Below are 5,678 nucleotides of genomic sequence, written 5' to 3' on the forward strand. Positions count from 1 at the left end.
ATCATGAAGGAATAGAAAATTCAAACAAACCAATAATGAGTAAGGAGAGTGAAACAGCAATCATAAACCTCACAAAAGAAAAAGCCCAGGACAAGATGGTTTCACTGGTGAATTCTACCAAACATTTACAGAAGAATTAATGTCAATTCTTCTCAGACTCTGCCAAAAAATTGAAGAGGAGGCAACATTCCCAATGTCATTCTATGAAGCCACCATCACCCTGATACCAAAACCAGACAAGAATACTACAAGAAAAGAAAATGACAGTCAATATCCCTGATGAATATAGATGCCTAAATTCTCAACAAAATACCAGTTATCCAAATTCAATACCACATTAAAAAGCTCATATACCATGATTAAGAGGGATTGATCCTTGAGATGCAGGAATGGTTCAAGATACACAAATCAATAAATGTAATACATCACATTAATCAAATGAAAGATAAAAATCATAAGGTCATCTCAATAGTTGCGGAAAAAGCATTTGACAAAATCAACATCTACTCATGATAAAAAAAAAGCTCTCAACAAATTGATATAGAAGAAATATGCCTCGACATACTAAAGGCCATATATGACATGTCCACAACTAACATAGAGTTGGTGAAGGCTGAAACCTTTTCCTCTAAGATTGGGAAGAAGACAAGGTTACCCACTCTCACCACTCCTATTCAACAAGTACTGGAAGTCCTAGCCAGAAAAATCAGGCAAAAAATAAAATAAAATAAATAAAATAAAGAGCATCAGAATTGGAAATAAGCAAAATTATCTATATTTTCAGATGACATGATTTTACATGTAGAAAATCCTAAAGATGTTACAAAAAGAAAACTGTTAAAACTAATAAATGAATTTAGTAAAGTTGCAAGATGCAAAATCAACATACAAAAATCAGCTGTTCCTATACATTAACAATGAATTATCTAAAAAAAAAATCTTTAAAAATCCCAACAGCATCAAAAACAATAAAATACTTAGGAATAAATTTAACTAAGGAGGTGAAAGATCTCTACATTAATAACTATAAGATGTTAATGAAAGAAATTGAAGACACAAATAAATCAAAAGATAGCCTATATTCATGTATTGAAACAACTGATATTGTTAAAATGTTCATACAACCTGAAGCCACCTATAGATTCAATGCACGCCCTAACAAGACTCCCATATCATTTTTCACAGAAATAAAGAAAACAAAGGCAAGGAGTGGGGAGTGGGAGAATTGAGCGAAGGCGATCAAAAGGTACAAACTTCTAATTATAAGGTTATGTACAGTGTGATGACTATCGCTAACAGTACTGTATTGTACATTTGAAAGTTGCTAAGCGAGTAGATCTTGAAAGTTCTCATCATAGGAAAAAAATTTTGTAACTGTGTGAGATGATGAATGTTAATTAAACTTATTGTGGTTATCATTTTGCAATACATATGTATATCAAATCATTGTTGTATACCTTAAACTTATATAATGCTATATATCAATTATTTATGTTGTACACCTTAAACTTCTCAATAAAGCTGGAAAAAAAATTTTAAACTCAAGAACTATTTCTACTAAATAAAAAGAAAGTAACAGGATGTTGACTTAAAGAAAATGCACAACATGAGAGTTTCGAGTTAAGTTTCATTTGGGGCAAAATGAGGACTGCAGCCTGGGAGACAGCGTTTCAGGTAACTCTGAGAAACTGCTCCGAGGAGGCGAGGGGAGGAGCCAGGATATAGAGGAGTTGTGCAGCAAAGAGTAGGTAGTCGGAAGTCAAAAGATTATGGGGAAAAAAAAAAAAAAAAAAAAAAGATTATGGTTAGCTCTTGGAGGAAGACGCGGTCGCCGCTGCAGCGGAGCCTCGGGCCACCCACTCCTGCTCCTGACTCACCGCTGTTCGCCCTCGCTGAGGAACAAGTCGGTCAGGAAGCCGTGCCGCAGCCATGGCTTTTACAGATACCGGAAAGACTCCCGTGGAGCCCGAGGTGGCGATTCACCGGATTAGAATCACCCTCATCAGCCGCAACGTGAAGTCTTTGGAGAAGGTATGTGCTGACCTCATCAGAGGCGCAAAGGAAAAGAATCTCAAGGTGAAAGGACGGGTTCGGATGCCTACCAAGACTCTGAGAATAACTACAAGAAAACTCCTTGTGGTGAAGGTTCTAAGACTTGGGATCGTTTCCAGATGAGGATCCACAAGCGACTTATAGACCTGCACAGTCCTCTGAGATTGTCAAGCAGATCACTTCTATCAGTACTGAGCCAGGAGTCGAGGTTGAAGTCACCATTGCAGATGCTTAAATCAACATTTTTAATAAACTGATAATCAGTTGTCAAAAAAAAATTATTGTTAAATAAAGAAAACCAGATATCTCAAGTTAAGGAATTTAGTGCTTTTCTGTGTATGGGAAGATGCAAGAGTCTGGGCTCACTGAAATCATTCCTTTGATATGCACCTTAGCTATCTGGGGCCTGTATTTTCACACCCTGAGTTTCCGCAGGGCTCGCCACAGGGAGTGGCTGCAGTCTGATTGCTGCTAGGTGGCAGGTATTCTTTTCAGCCCTGAGTTTCCTCAGGACTCACCAGCTCATGTTGGAGGGCTGCAATCATTGGTGACTATGACATCCTTGTTTATTGATATGGCAGGAAATATTCCATTTATAAATATTTCATTTATCAAGGAAAGGATTTGAACAAGATACTTTACCAAATAAGATACATGGAGCAAATACACGAAAAAAATGCTTAATATTCGTTATTAGGGAAATTAATACCAAAACCACAATGAGATACCACTACATACTTATTAGATGGGCTTTAAAAAAAAGATAATTACCAAATACTGCTGGAGCAAGGAAAGCATAATGATAAGTAAAAGAAGACAAACTCAAAATAATTTAAATAATACAAATCATTTCTTTTATATGACATTCTATAAAACGCAAAACTAGAAGGACAGAAATCATATCAGTGGTGTGTAGGGACTGGATCAGGAGAAGGAATTATCTACAAAGGGAGTTGAAGGAAACTTTTGGGATGATGGAGATGTTCTCTATCTTAATTGTAGAGGCAATTACATGACTATGTAAGTTTGTCAAAATTCATTGAACTGTACACCAAAGACGGGTGAATTTTACTATATGTAAATTATATCTCAATAAACCAAAAGAACAAGCATCACAATAAATCCAAAATTAATTGCATTGCATATAAATCATCTTGTGAATTACTAGAATTTTACTATATGTAAATTATATCTCAATAAACCAAAAGAACAAGCATCACAATAAATCCAAAATTAATTGCATATAAATCATCTTGTGAATTATTATTTTAATGACTATGTAAGTTTGTCAAAATTCATTGAACTGTACACCAAAGACGGGTGAATTTTACTATATGTAAATTATATCTCAATAAACCAAAAGAACAAGCATCACAATAAATCCAAAATTAATTGCATTGCATATAAATCATCTTGTGAATTACTATTTTAATGAAATTACTCAAATTGAATCAGGGCAAAATTCAGTGCATTATTTGAATTTTTGAAATGTTTTAGTGATAAATTTTCAGATTAATAGAATACATACTTCTAAAGTATTCACCACAGTTGTTAAAAGGTGAGGCATCATTTAGTATTACTGTCATTGATCAGCATCTATGGTAATTGCCTGTGACACATTAGCATTCATTATGCAAGAAACATTTCTTGAGTATTATTAGCCTACAGGCCTAAAAAAACTCATTCCTCTTCAGTTCTGGGCCAATAGGATATGCTTCAGTCTTCTTCAATAAACTTTTATAAGGTACGATCAGCTGAGACCAAATCTAAGAAAAGTAACTTCAAGCTTAGTTTCAATTGGTCCATAATGGTAGAGTTGTTTAATATTAGCAAATAAAGCCATACAGTACGGCAGTGTTACAAAGACTGTAATTACTACACTTAGAATGAATGAAACTTATCAAAGACATTTTAGGTTGCCTAGATATCATAACTCTCAGGTTACTCAAAAGCAAAATGCTAAAAATATACTGTAAGATCTAAGAACATTATGTTAATAGTGAATGGGAGCAAATTACATATGTGGAATTTTTTGTCATAATCTCTGCCCTAGGTTTTAGTTCCACCTATATATTACATTTTCCCTACTTCTCATCTCCATGTTTGAAATAATCAAATAACCCTGTAATTTCCATGCGCTCTTGCTGCAAATATGAACTCACCAATGCTTCAGGAGTCCCCCAAAGACAAGCAATCTATATAGAATTGGTTTCATGGGCATGCCACTTATGTAGTCACACAGGTCCCCAGTTTAGAAGGAGCTACATTTGGTGTGATGCTCTGCTATTGCTGTCTGGAAATTCTTAGTAATTTTTGAACAAGGGCCCCACATTGTCAGTTTGTACTGGTCCCTGCAAATTATGTAACTGGTCCAACTTTATAAATACCAAAACTGACATGAGGATTCTAAGTTACTCTTTACATAGAGTCACTTGGGTCATGCATTTGACTAAAAACTAACCAAATTTATCTTGAAACACTTTAGTTAAGAAACTACAGCTGGAAAACTGGCAAGTTGAGGTCATACAATGTCTAGGAACTTCTGGTAAAATAGACATGTTGGAAGGACAATTCATTTGTCTGAGACTTTGGGACATCCATTTTCTACTCTAGTTAAAATAGGGTATAAAGAAAACTAGAGAGATTTTCCTCTCATGTAATCAACTGTTGTTGTAAGGAAGCTCATATTTACACTTGGTGTTACCGAAGTTTTCATTTTAATGTTTGGTCAGTTCTTCCTCCTAAAAGGTTTCATATATTCATTCACTTATTCATTCATTCAATAAATATCTGATGAGTGCCTGCTATGCACCGGGCACTGTGTTTAACACTAGACAGAAATAGAAAAACAAAATTAAACAAAACAGGAAAACAGTGTTCTTCCCTCATGAAACTTAAAGTCACCGAATTAGTCACTCCCTATCTTCCCAATTATAATTTTGTTACATTTTCTCTCAGACATTGATTTTTAATCTATGAATCTGGGAGAACAATATGCTACATACCAACTTTTTCAATAGCAAAATAATATAAGCGATTGTGCCTTTTAAAATGTCAGATTTTACTATTTAATAATGAGAGAAAGTTGGCTTTTAAAAAAAGTGCCTGGGCCATGTGTAAGGTATCCAGTAAAAGGTTAGCATTGCTACTAATGTAAACCATGTCACCAATCTTCCCTTCGTATTAAGTGGCAAGAGCTATGATGGTCAGCCTCAAAGCTGGCTTCCAGCCCAGTCAGCCCCTGTAGCCGGCAGGGCCCAAGGCATCAGTGTCTTTTTAAAGGGGGCTAAAAAGCATTTGGCTTGAATCTCAAATGCTGAGTCTTTCTGCAAGATGGCATATACGTAACCCAAGTGCTTTGGAGGGGGGCTGATTTTAAAAGCATTAGAGCAAGTGAGCCTTCTCTTAATCATGGTCCAAACGAAAACCAGTTGGTCCCTTACAATCTTTCTTCATCCTCAGTGGTGTAGCTAGGGCTCTTTGGTTCTAGAAAAGCATCTCTCTCATTCATTAGCCATAACACAAAGCAACAGATGCCTAATACCTACTTCCATACCAGCTCCGGGGCTGAGGAAGTGACAACTGGTTGGAATTAAGCTGAATCTGGAAACATCCTGGGGTTCATT

General features: G+C 35.6%; 1 pseudogene across 1 annotated transcript; it reads left to right on the forward strand.

Annotated features, from left to right (window-relative positions):
* The first annotated feature begins 1,929 nt into the window (after window positions 1-1,929).
* On the forward strand, window positions 1,930-2,320 carry LOC102986705 (40S ribosomal protein S20-like; annotated as a pseudogene). The gene has a single exon (XR_008619491.1). The product of XR_008619491.1 is annotated as a 40S ribosomal protein S20-like (transcript).
* The last annotated feature ends 3,358 nt before the right edge of the window (window positions 2,321-5,678 follow it).

This window comes from Physeter macrocephalus, chromosome 15 (genome assembly GCF_002837175.3).
Source record: "Physeter macrocephalus isolate SW-GA chromosome 15, ASM283717v5, whole genome shotgun sequence".
In the NCBI taxonomy this organism is placed as follows: domain Eukaryota; kingdom Metazoa; phylum Chordata; class Mammalia; order Artiodactyla; family Physeteridae; genus Physeter; species Physeter macrocephalus.